The 20,161-nt window shown below is 38.4% G+C and overlaps 1 protein-coding gene and 1 pseudogene across 4 annotated transcripts in view; one reads left to right on the top strand and one right to left on the bottom strand.

The window, feature by feature from the left end:
* Positions 1-20,161, top strand: part of TBC1D4 (TBC1 domain family member 4) — a 212,674-nt gene that overhangs the window by 72,650 nt on the left and 119,863 nt on the right. The window lies entirely within an intron of this gene.
* On the bottom strand, positions 3,066-3,857 carry LOC132225911 (ubiquitin-like FUBI-ribosomal protein eS30 fusion protein; annotated as a pseudogene).

The following is a 20,161-nucleotide window of genomic DNA, read 5'->3' as shown; positions in this document are numbered from 1 at the left end:
CCAAAAGGGCAAGAAAAGTCTTTGTGGAGAAGGAAAGTGGTTTCTTACATTGTCATTGTTTCGAGATGTCGTTGATGTCCTCATGAGATTTGCAGAAGGACCTCAGGTACCTGTGGTGTGGAGGTGCCACCCGTTGTTCCCCAGTTTATTACTTCTCTGAAGGACACTTGGGAAGCAAATATGGCAAAGGTTTCCAAGATTTTGCTTCCTTTTGAACATGTCGGCAGGGTTTCTGTGGATAAGCACACATCTAAATTGTGAATGAAGAAAGATGTTTTTGTTTGTTGACCTTGGAATGTCTAAAGCCAGGCTCTTAATAATAACTGGGTATAAATCTGCTTAAATCATTCCTACTGCTTTTCATTTTGTATTCATTCAAGTTCCATTTTCTAAAGGCTTTGTTCACCTCTTATATGTGCTACATTTCTTCTCTAGAATTTGTTCTTTCCTTCTTCCTGACCGATTTCCTGCTTTTATGTTTTCTTGGACTGTGTGTCCTCTTCCTGTCTTCTTGGCGTCGGCATATTCCACTGTGTTAGACGTGACTTAAATTATTGTTGAGTAGAATTCACAAGGATCTCACAAGGCATAATTGTGTGAGGTTATTTGAAACTCTTGGTTATGTCGGATTATGTTCCAGGAACCTATAATAGTGATCTGCTTATGATTCCTGCTTATCTTCTTGAAAGTAGAGTGTCTGCATTTCAGGTTGCATTAAGTACTTCTAAATGTCTTGCTTATTTGCCTCACCAAATCTTCACTAGAGACCCATGTAGTTTCTTTTTTTTTTTTTTATTTTTTTTTATTTTTTATTTATTTTTATTTTATTTTATTTTTTTTATTGCTTAAAGTATTACAAAGGGTATTACATATGTATCCATTTTATCCCCCCGCCCTAGACAGTCCCCTAGCCTCCCCTATCACCCAGTGTCTTATGTCCATTGGTTATGCTTATATGCATGCATACAAGTCCTTTAGTTGATCTCTTACCCCCCAACCTCCTGCCCCCCAACCCTCCCTGGTCTTCCCGCTGCAGCTCGACAATCTGTTTGAGGCAGCTCTGCCTCTGTATCTATTATTGTTCAAAAGTTTATAATGGTCTCTATTGTCCACGAATGAGTGAGATCATGTGGTATTTTTCCTTTATTGACTGGCTTATTTCACTTAGCATAATGCTCTCCAGTTCCATCCATGACGTTGCAAATGGTAAGAGTTCCTTCCTTTTTACAGCAGCATAGTATTCCATCGTGTAGCCATGTAGTTTCAATTATAAAAGGTAGGATACCTACGTGTACATTTTGTTGATTATTTATTAAAAGTAGCACTCTAAAAAAAAATCATACTTTTTAAGATCTAAAACTAATGCTGACTCCATGCGTATGAACATAATAAATTAACATCAATTTGAGTACTTCTACGGCTCTCTGAATTTGCAAGGCCGTGGAGTTAGAAGGCTAGCTGCAGCTGATGAGTAGTGGCGGTCCTCATTCATCTCAACTTCTCTGGGGTCAAGTGTCTCTCAAATAAGAGAAGTCTCTTTTCCATTCCTGTTTCCACTGCCCTGCCCAGGGCTCACCTCCCACCCCTTTCCGGAAGCTTTTGGCATTAACTTCTTAGTTTGCCACGGAGGAATTTCTCAGACCGAGGCTCTTTGGCCTATTCTGTCTCTGCCAAAATGTGTAACTTGGATTCTTCAAGTACATTCTTCTCTCTCCTCCTTCTTTGCATTTGTTCATGTAGTGTTCTCCCCAATCCTGCCCAGTGAAATCCTGCTTTTCTTTCAAAATCTAGCTCTTATGCCTCTTCCTGCATGAGGTCTTCTGATCCTTCCAGAAACTGTAATCAGTGCTAGTGGCATAGTGTTTTTTAGGGTTTATCATATTGATATTCTGTGGCCGTATGTATGAATCTCTCCCCCTCCCCCCAGGAGAGCTGCTGTATCATATAACTTATTTTATATTCCCTATAGCATGTAGCATGGTACCATACACATAAGAAGCACTTCGTAGAGAGTTTTTAGATTTAATAAAGTTTGTGAGGCCCAAATGTACCAGCACACATAAGGTGGCCACGGCTGGAAGACCACAGTTAGCTGCCTGCTTCTGTCTCATCTTTGAAAGATTATAAAATTGTGATAAACCCTTTACTACCATGTGGTGGTTCTCATTCATTTCCTATTGCAATTTAAGAAATACATCTATTAGAATATTTGGAAGATCTTTTTTCTCATTTAACATTATTTTAATAGCTTGTTCATATAACTTTGAGGTGTGCTTAATCTGAACTAAGACACTTGCCTTCTTTTAGTCCATATTTTCTTAAAGCTGGTAATAGACTAGTAAATCTAAAAAGTTGGTAAAATCTGTGATCTTAACTAGATACACACTTTTTTTTTTTTTTTTTTTTTTTTTTTTTTTTTTATGTAGCAATCCAAGCAAAAGAATGTGGGAATGTTGAATGAAACGTCAACTTTTTCTTTCTCCCTCCTCCAGCATTGGAATGGGAAGAGGACAGAGTGGTAAAGAGGCCAGATGATTGCTTAAAATCACCCCTTAGATTTCCACAGCACTTGACTAGCAAAATAAGCTCCAGCGAAACTTTCTTAAGCAATTATCTGAGGGAATTGTAAAATCAGCTGCATAGTAAAGGGGCTGCTTAAGTAAAGGTCATATTCAAATTTGAATTACTGTAAAAGTGCCTTGAGTTATTTATAATTAGAGTATCCAAATTATAATAGTTAGATTATGAACATTTATGTAGGACTGTGTATTCATGTTATCTATATTTTTCATCTAATTTAACATTGCTTGAAATGCCGTCAAGTAAATACTTAGAAAGCAAGTATTTTATTAAATTTAATTAATTAATCCAATTTTTATTGAAGTATAGACATATAACATTATATTTGTTTCAGGTGGCCAACACAATGATTCGATATTTGTATATATTGTAAAGTGATCACCACCATAAGTCAACTTAACGTCCATCACCATACATAGTTACGGATATTTTTTTTTGGACTGGGCTGTGTGGCTTTATTAGAGAGAGCCAGGATTACAAAGTACTTAAGGGTTGGCATTAGGGCCCTTCTTGTTGCCAAAGGTGGGCACAACGTTGACGAAACTGTCTGTTGTATTGCATCTGCTGCTTGGCCCAACCAGTCTTCTTCTTTTTCTCCTTTTTGGCCATCGTGGGGATCTGACCTCTTACTTTTCCAGCATGGGCCAGGGCACCATGGACTTGACCTCTGAGCATGTGTCCGGCTACTTCCAGAGTGGACAGAAACTCCACCCCACCCGGCCCAGGGCAGCCTCACCCTCTAGGAGCGTGCCTGCCAAGAGCACGACTTGATCTGGAGTGAGGCCCTCCAGCGAGGCTACATGAGCCTTGATCTGGCCACAGTCTCCTGGCCGGTCACCTCGAGGATGTGCAGCTCCTGGGTGCGCACAAAAAGCTATTTGTTGGTGACTGAACTGTGGCTTCTCCAGATTTTTTTGTGTGTGAAGAGAATATTTAAGATCTAGTCCCTTACAACTTTAAAATATGCAATATTGTAGTATTAACTCTAGTCACCATGCTGTAATACATCCCCATTACTTAATTTATAACTGGTAAAATAGATATTTGAGAAAGATTTAAAGGCCACATCTTAGATTAATTAACAATAAGGTTTGACCTAATAGCTAAATGTATGTCTTTAATTTCTTTTTCTTTTTCTTTTTTGCTAGGATTCTCTTCTCCCTTTGTTCACTTGGCAGATTCCTACTTACCTCCAGGGCCCAACTCAGATGCCACTTGATCCATGTAACTGTCCCAGATTCATCCCCTTCTGGCCTGAGAAGTAATTGTCTCTCCATCTGGATTCTTATTTAGATTGGTTTATCCACACCTTTCATTACAATTTTTCGTAACATTCTGACTTCCGAATAGACTATGGATAAACACTCTGGTGTTCTAAATACTACATGTTGGGACTAAGTGTTGACAGTGACAAAAGCTATCTATCACTCAAACTCTGATTGAATTAAAAATTGGGAAATTAATTAAAATGAATTTTACTAAATGATTTATAAGTCCGTCTTTGTCAAGTCTAACATTTTATGATTCCAGGAGAAATATAATTTTTAGTATTTTTTAACAATACTGATGATGATAGCAATAATAAAAATATAGTAGTCAACATTTATAGGCATTTCATTATATTCCATATACTATGATTTATACATATGCTTATTTAATTTTGGCACCAGCCTATGATGTTGTCAGTGTTATCACATTGACAGATGTGGAAGAGATAATGTGACTTACTCAAGGTCACATAACTCGTAATTGACAATTTTTGAACCTAGGTCTAGCTGATTTCTGAGCTTATCTGTCAGCAAGTTGGAAAGGGGAACAAAACAAGAAGCCACCTGGGGCATTTATTTACCAGGGTTGGTAGCTCACAAACCACTGAAATAAGAATAAAAACTGCCAGTTAAAATAGATATTCATATATTAATTCCTACTATCTGAAGGAAGAAGCCACAGAGGAGGTCTGAAGGAGGCTGTATCTGCCTCATCTCCACTCCTGTGCTCCGCAAGTTTAAGGTCTGGCCCAAGACAGGCCTTTGATCCAGCCCGTCCCCATCCCCTGAGCCAGAAGCAGCGTCCTATTCTGAAACTACACGGTGTTTTTATTTTTATGGCTCTTATTTTCTATCTGTGTTGCAGTGTCAGGAGGATAATAAAATGGGATTCTGTTTGAGCTGAGGTCCTCAGTGCCCATCACTCTCGTGGTCCAAAGCACAGTGCCGCACCTCCTAAGCAGGACTTGCTCTGGGCAGAGTGAGGAACGAGGTTTGGGGATGCCAGCTCAGCACCCACCTCCAGCCTGTCAGTGGGCTGCTGAGGCTGACAAGAGATTTGGAAATAGGAGATGATGAAGGTAGTGTGCCGTCAACCCCCCATCCCAGTGAGAAGGTGGCAAAGAGAGCCTCATATGTGTGCCCTGGAGCTTGGGGAGCAAGGGGACCGTGTGTTAGTCATGCCAGAGAAATCTAAAGGGAAGGAGCTGGCTGATACAGCCAGTGACAGAGGAGAGGATGTGGATGGGGAGGAACTGTTTCCCCCTGCAGGAGGTGTTCTGTGACATTGTAAGCGACCGTCCAGAGAAGGTGCATTCATGCTTGTCAAGGATGAGCAGTCAGCTTTGATCATCTGCACAGCAAACCAACCAGATATTTGCAGGGCAGTTATGACTGCCCATCAGTTATTAGGAGGCTGGGGAGATCTGCTGTCTAAGGGGAGAGGGAAAGTGAGCCTGCCCTCCTGCCCCAGACACACTGCAGGCTCTGTGCCTGCAGCAGGCCGAGCAAGGGGAGGCAATGCTGAACTTTGAATGAAGTCCAGACTTTGGCTTTTACATGGACTGGGTATTTAATTACTGAACTGAGGCTATTTTTAGGGACTTTTTTATTATCCAATACCTGGCACACAATTTGGGCCTGTTTTAGATTTAATCCCGGGTCAGAGGAAGATGTAGCCTGACAGAGTAGGTTTCTAGGGGCTCACGAAGGGAAAGACATTGCTTTGTGTCTTTTGTGTATTGCTCTTACAGCGTCCCGAGTCTTATTTTTTCTCTCCTGGATGTTAAGTTCCTTGGCTGTGGGAGCTTGGAAGTTAGAGAGAAGTGGGTTCTTTGTCATCAGGTCTCAGCTATCTTTGCAAATGATATAGAGCTGAGCACCCATTTGTTCAATGCATATTTATTGAACAAATGCTAGGTTTATAATATTAAGCAAAACGTGATCTTTAAGTAAAAAGAAGTACAGTGATTCCTCTCCCGCCCTTCCCCAACATAACCTTTTTATTTTAAGGTAGTTTTAAATTTATGGAAAAGTTACAAAGATAGCATGGAGAGTTCCTGCACACTTGCCCAGTTTCCCCTATGGTCAAACTTTTACTGTAGTATGGTGCCTTTATCACTACTAATGAGCCAGCGATTACTTTTTATTTGTACAAATTGTACTTCCTACGGTATGAGATAATACAGGAAAGAATGCCACAGTATTTATTTCAAAGAGTAGCCATTTTGGTTTCTGGATCAAGATTTTGTTCTTAGTGTTTGTTAAGCTTCTTCATGAGTTTGCTTTCTACAAGCAATATGCTTCCTAATTTCAGTTATAAATAAAAAAGGAAGTAGTTATGCTTTTCTTTAAAATGATTAAGGAGGAACTTGATATTTAACGTGAGCTGCTGTTTTCTTCAGTCCCTGATGGAGTGTGTCACATTGCTGCCAGAAATAACGTGAATTAAAAGTTAAGACTTTTTGGTTCAGGTGGTTTTGTATAAAACCATAAAATATCAGGAAGCAATCAAGTAAAACTTTTTAACCTAAGAAATTTTCCTCTTTCTCTAGCCCAGCCTTTATATCCTTGATCCAAACAATGTGGTCTTCCTCCCAGAATAATTGCGAAGAAAAGAAGCCAATTAATGTAAGAAAAATACTCAAAGCCAAATAATGTGATACTTTGTCACTGTTCGCCAGAACTGCATTTGGTGGTCTGTTATTTAATATTTATGTGTTCACAAGCACAGTTTAACCCTACAGTAAACAATGCTGAGATTAGAAGTACTCTGAATAGGTATGCCTATGTAAAAAATGGCTTAATAAACATATTTTTGAGGATAACTTAATCACACGTCAGGGAAATTTTATCCAATACTTTTTCTAGTGTCATTGGGACTTTTTCCACCATACCTGCCACCAGGGCTGGCTGCGATTGGATGTCTTATGTCACTCCAAACTCAGTATGTCTAAAATGAATTCAACTTTTTAAGTCTTAGCTATTTCTCTTGACATCCTCTTTTCAGTTTATGGCAATAATCCAGTGACCTAGCCCCAAACCTCATATTTTACCTTTGATTTCTTTTCCTTTCTACTTCTGTATTAAAAAAATCTTTACATTGTTGACTTTGAATGCATTTCTTCTTTCCACTTCCAAGTCCTTGGTTTAAAGCTTGAACACCTCTTATCTGAATTATTGACACAGCATCCTAATTGGTCTACCTTCTTTTGTTTTGTGTTCCCCGACACACACATACTACACTCCTACTCCTACCAGGCCACACTCACCTTCCACACCCCTCTACACCCTTCCTGCACAGGAAGCAAACGTGCGCATGTGCACACATGCCTTTGATTGACCTAACTCATGGTTAGATTAATGTTCCTAAAGTACTGCCATTCATTTTATCATAGTACAGAACTCTTAATGGATGGCTCCTCGTGCTGGTAGGATATTGTCTGGGCTTCACAGTCCAGTTTTGTAGGCAGGTTACCTTTTATTTTGCTTTGTGAGAACTCTCCCTCTGCCAGCCCTAGGTTTTTGTACGTAGGAGATTTATGTGCTCTTTATTGAGACTTCTAAGAATGTCAGCTGTTTTTGTGGCATCATCCAGAACTCATTCAGGACTTTCCATGGGCCAAAGCCTAGAATCCTCCTTATTTTATGTCAAAACCAGAGAATACATCCAGGCAAGCTGATTGATTCGTGCTTAGCCTTATGAAAATTTATAGGATAAAATAGAGTTAATATTGCAAATGCAGATAGTGCTTTTCTAAAATATGTTTTCATTGATTTCAGAAAGGAAGGGAGAGGGAGAGAAAGATAGAAACATTAATGATGCCCTGACCGGGAATATAGGCCAACGCTCAACCACTGAGCCATGTCTGCGGGCAAGGTAGTCCTTTTTGATCCCTAACAGTCTTAAAAGACTAAAAGACTCTATAAACTTTCTGTGATTAACTGACTTAATAAATAGGGCTGTTACTCTAGCTTCAAATAACAGTTTCAGCATTGTTCTATTAAAACCCTTTGGCCAAGTGGTTCCTGCCACTGAGGCCTTTTGAGAGAAGCGTTTGTGAGTTGGAGAGGGATCCTAAGGGCCTTATGGAGTAGAGGCCTTTATTGATATATTATAGTTTGTGTATAATTATATCAATTACTAGAGACCCGGTGCACAAAATTTGTGCACTGGAGGGGTGTCCTCCCAGCCCAGCCTGTGCCCTCTCATAGTCCAGGAGCCCCACGATCGATCACCCCAAAAAGGTAGGCCCTGCCCACCTGCCGCAGCCGACTGGTTGGTGGCCTGGGCTTCCCTCTGCAGGGCGATCATGGAGCAATGGCCAGGCCCTCGACCAATAGCATCGCACCCGCCTTGGCTGGCCTGGCGCCAGTGGGTGTCATAGCGTGGTTGTCTGCAAGGTCGTTCAGCTGTCTGGTCTAATTAGCATATTATGCTTTTATTATTATAGATAATATTTATACTATTAATTGGATTTTACATAAGATCTCCTGCTTCATACTAAGTGGTACCTAGCTCTATTTCATTATATTACATTGAAAAGATGGAAAGAATAGTACAGTGTATATTATTTTATTTTTTTGGTATTGTGTATTTTATTTCACTGTAATTATTGGCATTAGAAATTGCATTATTGCCATATTTACCACATGCTTGCCTTTAAAGCTCTGTAAAGCAAAGGAACAGGTTTGGAGAAGAGAATCATTTAAGTCATTTGTTGTAAAATCTGTGGCACAATGTGAGGGTGGCTTTGTCTTCATCTGATACAGCTTTTGCCTCTTGGATCTATGGTTTGTGTGAAGCATCTGGCATTTGACATGGGTTGAAATATTTTTCACTATACTTAGAATGTAGGGTGTACATTTTCCCCTTTGGTATTTCTAAGATAGTTATTTTCACTTTTTTTTTTTTTTTTTTGCATAGTCCTCACCTGAGGATATTTTCCCATTGAAGTTTAGAGAGAGTGGAAAGGAGGGGGAGAGACACAGAGAGAGAGACATATCAATTGGTTGCTTCCTGCACATGCCCCCAAAAGGGGCTAGGGACTGAGCCTGTAACCAAAGTATGTGTCCTTGACCAGAATCGAACCCAGGACCCTTCAGTCTGTGGGCCAACACTCTATCCACTGAGCCAAACCCACTAGGGCTACTTTCACTTTTAATTTTCATGTACTATCTCTGAGAAAAAAAAAAGACAGGTGTTTAATAGTTTGGTAACCAACTCTAGATTTGCACATCACGTAGCAGCATTCTTCGGAGCCATGTGCCATGAACCATCTTCTTAAGTAAATATAGCACATGTAGAGTTTATTTATAGTTTTGACATCTAGTCTTCATTGGCTCCTACTTTATTTGGGGCATAACTCACTAGGATTATGGGTTTCAATATTCAAGGGTCAGCTGAGGAGAAGGAGATTATCATGTGTATAGTATACTGAGGTGTGTCCACACTTAAATTATGCATTATGGGGGGGTGTTGTTTAGGCAGACCATAGAAGGACAGACTGAAAGCATAGGGACCTTTAGTATGAAAGGGGGAGATAGGCATAATATAGAAAAGCTTTGAAAAAATATTTAAATATTACTAACTAGAGCCAGCATCTACTGAGGGATTATCAGGTGCATGCACTGTGGTAAGAGCTTTGTATATGACAGCTTATTTAAACCTCACGACAATTTTCTGAGAGTGTTGTTACTTCCTTTGTACTAAATAAATAGCTGAGTTTTAGGGCTATGGGAAGTCAGGGTAAAATAAACAAATATGAATTTGGTGAACGTATGTAAAACTCCTGACGTTAACTAAATGCTTTATAACTTCCGTGAAATGGATCAGAACATTTAAAAGTTTTGCATTCAGATTTATTTTCTCAAGAGGTGATAGCAGGTCAAGTATAAAGTGACACTACTATCTTAACATCCTAAGTTTAGGAGGAACTTTTGTAGCTATATAGAAAAAGGTTTGCATAATTTATCAATTGATATTATATAAATGTCTAAAAAGAAGCTGGGATTGCAGACAACATTCACCAAATCTTTGAAGGTGCTTGTTGGCAGCAAAATGTTAATCTGTTAAGGAGATTTGTGTTTTTGTTCCATAAAATTGTGTCTAGGATTTTGTTTGTTCTGTTCTGAAACTTCTCCAAGGATCAATCTGAATCATACTGTGCACTTCAAACTTAAGTGAATTAACCCAATTTGAAAAAATTCAAGAGGAGCCCAGATACTTTAAATTATCTATTAACCAGAGTATATTAAAAGGGAGAAAAATCCTAATGAGTATGTTAAAATAAATCCACATTGGAAAAGAATTGAATGTTTGCTAAGACAACTGATATGGAATTACAAAATAATTGTGAACCCAGTCATTAAATTAAAGCAGTTGATCAACTTCTTGACAGAAGTGAAAACACACTATTTAAACATTAATAAAAAATTTAAGATTTGAAAAAAAAGTACATATTTATTATAGAAAAAATTTAAAGTGGGCAAAGAGAAAAATAATTGCCCATAACTAACCATCACTATACTTAGAACATTGGTAAAATTCTGGTATGTATTTTTCTAGCTTAAAAATACACACACATAAGAGTATAATTATGTCCACACACATTTATATATTTGTAATAAACATGCCCAAAATTATGTTAAAACAATTAAATTTACAACAGCATCAAAAAGAACAAAATATTTAAGGATAAGTTGCACAAAAGAAGTGTAAGACTTGTACACTAAAAACTATAAAATGTCACTGAAAAGCAATAAAGAAAGTCTAATAAATGGAAAGTCATCTATATTCATGGATTAGAAGAATTACTATTGTTAAAATGGCATTGTCAAGTGGATCTACATACAACAATGCAATCCCAATCAGAATTCCATCTGGCTTTTTTGCAGAAATTGGCAATCTGATCCTAAAATTTATGTGGAAAGGGAAGGGATCCAGAAATCTGAAAACAATCTTGAAAAGTGCAAAGTTGGAGGACTCATACTTCCTGATTTCAAAATGTACTACAAAGCTGCTGTAGTCAAGTCAGTATAATACTCACATAAAGAGAACAGAATTCAGAGTAAAGAAATAAAACTTTACATTTATGGCCAGTTGACTATAGACAAGTGTTCAATGACACTTCAATGGTAGAAGACAGTTCAATGGGGGAATAATTATCTTTTCAACAAATGATTTGGGACAATAGTATAACCATTTGCAAAAGGATGAGTGTAGATGCTACCTATTTAATACCATACACAAAAAATAAACTTCAAGTGAAGCATAGGTCTAAACGTAAGAGTTAAAGCTGTAAAACTATTAGAAGGAGTGAATCTTTATGACTGGATTAGTAAATGATTTTTAGATATGACTTTCAAATCACAAAGGTCAAAAGAGAATATTGAAAAGTTAGACTTCAAGGACACATTTGTAATACCTTAACCAATAAAGAAATTAAAGATAAAAAGATCAATAAAATATATTTAAAAAAAGAAAAAAAGAAAAGTTAGACTTAATCAAAATGAAAAATTTGTGTGCTTTTACAATCAAGAAGTGAAGGGAACCCTAACTGGTTTGGTTCAGTGGATAGAGTGCCGGCCTGCGGACTAAAGCGTCCCTGGTTCGATTCCAGTCAAGGGTTTATACCTTAGTTGCAGGCTTGATCCCCAGCCCTGGTTGGAGTGCATGTGGGAGGCAGCCAATTGATGTGTCTCTCTCACACCAATGTTTCTCTCTCTCTCTATCTCTATTTCCTTCTCCCTTACACTGTCTCTAAAAATCAATGGAAAAATATTCTTGGGTGAGGATTAAAAAAAAAAAAAAGTGAAAGGACATTTTATAGAATGAGAGAAAATAGTTACAAATCATATCTAAAGGGACTTATAACCAGAATATATAAAGAATTATTACAACTCAGTTACAAAGACAAATACTCCAAAGTATTAGAATGACATTTTTCCAAAGGAGATATGCAAATATCTAATAAGCACATTAAAAATGTTCAACATCATTTGCCATTAAAGAAATGCAAATCAGAATCATGAGACACTACTTGACACCCACCAGAACAGCTATAATAAAAAAGGCAGATAATAACAAGTGTTGACAAAGAAGTGGAAGACTTGGAGTCCTCATACACAGTTGGTGGGATTGAAAATGGTGCAGCCACTATGGCAAACAGTTGGGTGGTTCCTCAAAAGGTCATAGTTGCCATATGACTCAGCAATTCCACTCCTAGGTATATATTCAAGAGAAATGAAATGAAAACATAACTGCATGCAAAACTGGTACATGAATGTTCCTAGCAGCATTATTCATAATAGCCTAAAATGAAAACATCCTGAATGTCCCTTAAGTGATGAATGGATAAACAAAAGTGGTATATCCACACAATGGCATAATTATCCTCCTATATAATAAAAGGCTAATATGCAAATTGACTGAATGGCAGAATGAGTGGTCACTATGACACACACTGACCACCAGGGGGCAGGTGCTTAATGCAGGAGCTTCCCCTGGTGGTCAGTGCACTCCCACAGGGGGAGTGCAGCTTAGCCAGAAGCTGGGCTCACAGCTGGTGAGCACAGTGGCAGTGGCGGGAGCCTCTCCTGCCTTCCCAAGGGGAGCGGGCCTAAGCCGTCAGTCAGACATCCCCTGAGGGCTCCAAGACTGTGAGAGGGCGCAGGCCGGGCTGAGGGACACTCTCCCCCCTGCCGCTCTGAGTGCATGAATTTCGTGTACGGGGCCTCTAGTTTTACAGTAAAAAGGAATGAGTTTTTGAATTATTAATCATACTACAGCAGAGATGAACTTCCAAAAGTGCTAAATTAAAGAAGTCAGTCACAAAAGATCGCATGTTATATGACATTATTTACATAAAATGTGCAAAATAATCAAATCTATATAGGGATAAAATAGGTTTCCAGGACTGGAGGAGTCGGGGAAGGACAAGGGTATAGAGATGTGACTGGTAATAGATATAAGTTTCTTTTTGGGGTATTGAAAATGTTCTAATTTTGGGTAATGGTGCTGGTTGCACAAATTTATAAATATAGTAAACACCAGTGAGTTGTATGCTTTAAAAGGCATATTTATGGTTTGTATGTGATATGCTCATAAAGCTGTTAAAGATATGGTAGTTTATTTTCTGATATTTCCTAGTTTGTTCCCTCTTTCTCTTTGATCTGATCCGTCTGTTTATTTTTTCTCTATTTTACCTGTTCTGCTCAAGTTTGCTTCTGTGTCCAGCAGTTTCTTATCGTTGTGAGTACCTATCTATAATAATAAAACTGTAATATGCAAATCAACCGAACTGCTGAACTGCGGGATGACTGTCCTGACCATCTTCTGGACAATGCCAAGTCTGTGAGGGCTGCTGAGGCAGCCAGGGCTGCGAAGGCCTACTATTGCATGAATTTCGTGTATTGGGCCTCTAGTCTTGAATACGAGTCTTGGGGGAGCAGTTTCCAGAGTGTTTGTGGGCCCATCCCACTCGCCTGGTATTGGTATTGGAGTAGACAGAAGCCTTCCAGTTCAGCTGCTGCTCTCCAATTGGCCAGCCAGGCTTTCAGTGAGGACCTGATGGCTGCCCTGGCCCCTCAGTCACCCTATTGCTTCCCTTTCTTTCTTCCCGCAGAGGTACAGGGAATGTGCGGGTCTTGTAGGTATATGTCATTTGTACCAAAACATTTGTATTTTGGAATTCTTCAGGGTACTTTCTCACCTAATTTTGTTGTGGCATTGTCCATGGGTTCTGGTCGTTCTCTTTTAATGTGTGTCCATTGCTGCTTCCATCTTTCTGGAATTCAAAAGTATAGTCTTTCAGACATACTTGAGGAAGAGATTTGGAAGGAATTGGTCTGACTAAAACAGAGGATAGCCTTCTGGAGCTTAGGGAAGAGCCTGTGGTGTATTAATCCTTCTAAATCCAGAATCTAGCATAGGCTAAAGCAGGGGTCCTCAAACTTTTTAAACTGGGGGCCAGTTCACTGTCCCTCAGACCGTTGGAGGGCCGGACTATAGTTTAAAAAAAAACTATGAACAAATTCCTATGCACACTGCACATATCTTATTTTGAAGTAAAAAAACAAAAAGGGAACAAATACAATATTTGTATTTGCATGTGGCCCATGGGCCGTAGTTTGAGGACCCCTGGGCTAAAGCATTAATTAACACCCAGCTAAATATTAGTCAATTAACTAAAAGTGACATAGAATTTATATTTAGTACCCACTTACCAGTGTTGACATAAAGGGCATCTGGAAAAGTGTTTTCCTTCCTTACACATGCAGATCAGAAACTGCTGAAGTCTTAGTTCAGCTACTCAGCTATGTTACCTGCCTCACTGTATCAAGAACTTGTAAAATGCTAACATCATTGTAAGTTTCTAATATCCTAGGTATTGATGATCTAGGTTGTTTGGGTTTCACATGCACCTGAGTGAGTGTTGGTAGATCCTTAATTGACACATAGGTTCTGGGTCTATGTCCCAGAAGTCCATGGTCTTAGATTTTTTTTTTTAACCAAGACCCGCATGTGGTAAACAAATCACATAATATGAGATAAAGTCATATCATGCAGGACCTTTCAGTCTGATAGAGGGCAAACTGCCTGGTCTTTCTTAAGCTCGCTTGTTTCTCTAATAAATCAGTTTTGTTTATTCTATTCTTATTCTCCTAGGAACCATAAAAACTTGGTAAATAGAACTATATATTTTACACAAGTGAATTCTCTCAAGGCTCTTTCTCCTGTGTTCTGAAACTGCTTCTGGGCTGTCTTGGGCCAGCTCTGGTGATGTGCCAAATCCTGCTGATCCCTTTATCCTCATCATTACTTCCCTTCCTGTGTTTCATTTCCTTGGTACTCTGTGTTTTGCAACATTTAGTTTTATGAAATTGTGCTGAGATAGAAATGAAGGACAGAGGCATAAAATGTGCTGTTCAAGACAACGTATTTATTTGTGTTGTAACAAAGGCCTGCAAGGCTTTGACTCTGAGAAGTTGAGTTGGGTGGAAATTTGAATACTTTTGCCATTTTTAAAATCCAGATGATACCCAGTGATTTTGGAACTAAGTATAAAATGTAAATAAAATTAGGAGTACGGAGTGGCTGTGAGCCTGATTAGAGTTACAGTTCTGGGTTGGACTCCTGGATGGATTTCTTAACAGATTCTATTGAGACACATGTGTCAAATCAGCTTGTTAAAAAGAAAAGGAGCATGTAGCATCACCCTCACAGTTGGATGCTTTTAGACACTGCAGCTGTTCCAAAGGCCGGGGTGAACTAATTCAATTATGGTTGAGAAACCTATCGCCCTATGTTAGTACTTGTCATGAACATCCCTCTTACAATAATGATAGCTGGGGGGAGAGATGTGCAAGGATTACAAGTGGCTGTTTTTATTTTCAATTAGCAAAGGAACAAAATATCCCAAAATGGCATTTATGCTTTTAAAGGGAAATGAAGAATTGTAATCTTGGTATGCCATGCTTGAAATGTATTGAAACTTCCTTTATTTGATTCACTCTTTGGAACTGTGCCTAATTTTGTATATAGTGTTTAATTCAACTTTTTAAGTAAATGAGTTTTTGGCTTAAAGCTTTTCTATTTAAAAAAAAATCTTAAATACTAATAGAAGATGTTTACAGTAAAGTTTACATAATATAAAGTATAGAAAGTGAAAAACAACTTTCCTTTAAATTTTCCTTCCCCTTAGGAAATTACAAGTGATGTATAACCTTCTAGACTTAAAAATGCATATATATGATTTATTGGAGATAAATTTATTAAATTATTTTGTAAAAATTGCATCATGCTATTTATACTGCTTTGTACCTCTGTTTTTTCACCTACTAGTTCATGAAATTCTCTCCATATAGTGAGAGTTTAACAAGCTGAATTCTCCCTTTTTGTATTTATAAGGGTATTCACTGTTGGCCTGTATGTAAGAAAGATGTCAGGAAGAAAGAAGCCTCTCCAGATAGTTTGCCCTTCTCTGTCCCTAGTTTGAATAGATGTGCCAGTGCCTAAAAGTCATTCAACAGCTGTCAGATCAATTGCACGGCTGCTGGTGACAGGGAGGAGAGCAGCAGCTGGTAGACAAGGGTAGCCACCCCATTGCTGAGCATGGGAGGAGGGACAGTAGATGGACATATTTATGCTATTGTCCCATTTTTAACCACCATGCTTTTCCCTTAGGTGTTTCTTTTTATGGTCATAAAAATGGTTTTAGTGAAATATTTTCAAACGTGAATTAGATAAATGAGAGAAGAAAAGAGTTACTCATAGAACCTCATTGCCCAAGCAAATTCTTGTTAACAGTGTGTTCTAGTTCTTTTTTTAATGCCCTCTGGTAAATGTGTTGTTAGAACTAGCACTTTGCTTCTGTGATCTTCCTCACTGAAACTCATCACCCCAGTCTAATCATGAGAAAAGCATCACAAAACCCCCAATAAAGGAACATTCTACACACTGGCAGATGATTGGGCCTCAAAACTGTGAAGGTCATCAACAACAAGGAGAGTCTGAGAAATCATCACAGCTGAGGGGAGCTTAAGGAGACTTACATGACTATATAAAAGTGGTGTATGGAAGAGATCCTGGAACAGGAAAACAGAAGGACATTTGGGGAAAGCTAAGGACATATGATCAAAGCATGGACTTTAGTTAGTAATGAAATATTGATACGGGTTCATTAATTGTGACAAATGTACCATGCTAAAGGAAGATGTTAGCAATAGGAGGAACTGAGTTTGGATTTTATGTATGTATGTATATATGTATGTATGTATGTATGTATTGTAATTGTATTTTTACTTAAGGTTAAGCATGTAGCATTTTATTTATTTTTATTTAAAAAAATCTTTATTGTTGCCCTACTGGTGTGGCTTAGTGGTTGAGCATCCACCTATGAATCAGGAGGTCACGGTTCATTCCTGGTCATGTGCCCAGGTTGGAGGCCTGATCACCAGCAGGGGGTGTGCAGGAAGCAGCCAATCAATGATTCTCATCATTGATGTTTCTGTCTCTCCCTCTCCCTCTGCCTTCCTCTCTGAAATCAATAAAAATATTTTAAAAAATCTTTATTGTTGAAAAGTCCCCCTTTCCCCTCCATTGGCCCCTTCTAGCCCACCCCCACCCCAGGCCTTCACCACCCTGCTGTCTGTGTCCATGGGTGATGCACATATGCATACTTTGGATCTCTTCCCACCTGCCTTTGCTCTAGATTTGACAGTGTGTTCCATGCTTCTATTTAAATGCTATACTACCTTTGCATCTTTTCTGTGAATCTAAAACCATTCTAAATAAAATTTAAAAGTGTTGTAGTTACTGTATTCTGTATATATTGTTTTATATTTTGGTTTTTCTTATTGTGTTGTCTTTAAAAAATTAGTGATTGTTTACTATTTCTCAGAATGAATATGTTACAACTCATCTATTTCTTTCATGTGGGATATATATTGTATAAATTGTTTCTAACAATTAGTAATGCTCTGATAACAGCGATATCATTTATTTGTATATATATATATACTTAATATATGTATATATTTTTAATCTTTATTGTTGAAAGTATTACAAATGTCTTGTTCCCTCCTCTCCCTTTCCACTGACCCCTTCTAGCCCTACCCCAACCCCAGACCTTCACCACACTATTGTCTGTATATATATATATATATAGTTAATATTCTTATTAATTTTTAGAGATAAAGAAAGGGAGAGGGAGAGAGAGAGGAGCCTAAGATGTGAGAGCGAAACCCAGGCTTGAACCCTGACTGGGAATTGAACCTGTTGCCTTTCAGTGCAGGGGATAATGCCCAACCAACTGAGCAACACTGGCCAGGACTGCAGAAATATATATTTCTATGTTAATTTTTTGAGGAGAGAATAGATTCTTAAAGTGGAGTTACTGGTCAAGTTGAATGAAGATAGTACACATTTTGCCCATTTGTTTTACTGTAAGATTACTCTAATTTATAGTTATACCACCAATGTGTATGTATAAGTGCCTGCTTTCACTGGACCTCCTCCAGCATTGCTGATCATCTTTTGTTTTAAAATCCCTTTCAAAACTAGCATCTTAATAAGAGGTAATCTGTATTTCTTTAATTACTTTTGAATTTAAACATCTCACCGTTATCCTTATCTTACTACTTCTGTTAAGACTTATCTGTTCAAATCCTTTATCCCACTTGAATTTGTGTTTTTATTGCCAATTTTGCTTGAGCTCTTTAAATAGCAAACATAAAATCTTTAATAGTAAACACAAAATCAGCTGAGATATTGGATATCATAGTACTCCTTTGTAATGATGATGTGCAATTAGGAAGAGGAAAAGTACAATTTATTATGACAAAGTTTGATGTAATTGAAATTTGCATCATAAGAAGTTTAAAAAAATACTGTGTAATCAAACCATCATTTGTAAATAAGATTAATACAGTGTTATATGCCAAATGTAGCTTGATAAAATTGGAAAGTAAAACAAGTAATATAAGTAATTTCCTTTGTACATGGGCAATTCTTTTGGAGCAGCATGTGAATTTTGGAAATGTTGGAGTGTTTAACAAAATTATTCACAGTTCTTGCTTTTATTTATCAAGGTATCTACCAGATCAAAATTAATAGGCTTTTTAACCTTATGATAATATGCAGAAAACCCACAAAATCTTATAGAATGTAGTTTAAACAATATAAATAACAGAACCTATAATAGCATGAAAAACTAGTTGTTGGCAAATGATTTTATTATACCTATGAAATGAGAAGAAATAATTATTTTTTTAAAAAATATATTTTATTGATTTTTTACAGAGAGGAGGGAGGAGGGGTAGAGAGTTAGAAACATCCATGACAGAGAAACATCGATCAGCTGCCTCTTGCACGCCCCCTACTGGGGATGTTCCCGCAACCAAGGTACTTGCCCCTGACCGGAATCGAACCTGGGACCCTTGAGTCCACAGGCCGGTGCTCTATCCGCTGAGCCAAACCGGTTAGGGTAAGAAATCATTATTTTAATGCTCTCTCCCTCACCAAAAGAATCCAAAGCTTTTCTCTGAAATATAAAGTGAGTAATGATGCGAAGCTGAAGACGTGGTGGAAGATGAGGAAATGAAAATGCAGTGACCTTGGGTCTGTGATACCCGGCCATGCGCAAGAGCAGGTCGTCACCCGTGGGTAACAGGCGGTCCAGTCTCCTGGTTTGGTGTATTTTGGATCTGCATGCCTGGAACAGGCCTGAAGAGAGGGGCCCTGGAGCCCACAGGCTCACGTTCTTTCCCCATGACTGCAAATGCCAGGCATACTCTGAAACTGACTGCGCAGCTCACTCACCCGGGCCTGGTGACGGGCATGCCTCACAGCTTCCTCTCATTTTATTTGGGCACAGAAGTTCAGAAGGCCTGTGTGTGTGTGTGTGTGTGTGTGTGTGTGTGTGTGTGTGTGTAACTTGACCTCTCTGTGAGTTGTTTTCCTCTTTGGGGCTTAGGCAATATCATGATTTTAGATATAAAAGCCTCCAGTGTCTCCCTCACTTTTACATTCCTTGTAAATTTTACCTTTTGTCCTGTGCTCACCTGAGTTAAACTACATATATAAAATAATTTATTAGAAATCTTTTCATCACAGATCATGATACCTGTATGTGGGGTGTGTGGGTGTGTGTGTGTGTGTGCACGCACGTGTGTGTGTGTGTGTGTGTGGCGTGGTGTATACATGTTTTACTAAGGGTGGAAGATCACATGCAAAATGATTTTCAAAAGTAAAATTGTATGTACCAAATAAAATACTGGTATTTGGAGTTAGGTTGACAAAAGACCTTTTAAATGGGGAATGTGAACAGAAAGTTCAACTTTAAATACCTTATCCTTTTTTTTTTTTTTTAAGCCATTAGCCAAGAATGGAAGTACTTATACTTACAGTCATCTAAACTAATAAAAGAGAAACATGGTAATTGGTGTAGGACCACTACCCTTCCCATTGGCTAATCAGGGAGATATGCAAATTAACTGTCAGCCAAGATGGCGGCCGGCAGCCAGGCAGCTTGAAACTAACATGAGGCTTGCTTGCTTCAGTGACGGAGGAAACCAACGTTCCCCGCCTGCCTTGCAGGCCTCTGAGCCTGCAGTTTGAAACATTTTAACAAATACAGAAGCTAAAAAAAAAAAAAACCCCAGAAACCAGCTTTCAGCGAGCTGGGATCTCAGAGCTGGAATCAGAGCTGGAGTTATACATTGTTTCGAACCGAAACAAACCAAATACCTACTTTCAGCAGCGGAGGCCTAAGAGCTGGAGCCTCAGAGCTAAAGCTGGCCCAGAATTTAAAAAA

This window comes from Myotis daubentonii, chromosome 2, assembly GCF_963259705.1.
Source record: "Myotis daubentonii chromosome 2, mMyoDau2.1, whole genome shotgun sequence".
Lineage (NCBI taxonomy): Eukaryota > Metazoa > Chordata > Mammalia > Chiroptera > Vespertilionidae > Myotis > Myotis daubentonii.
This window is presented reverse-complemented; position numbering and strand designations above follow the sequence as displayed.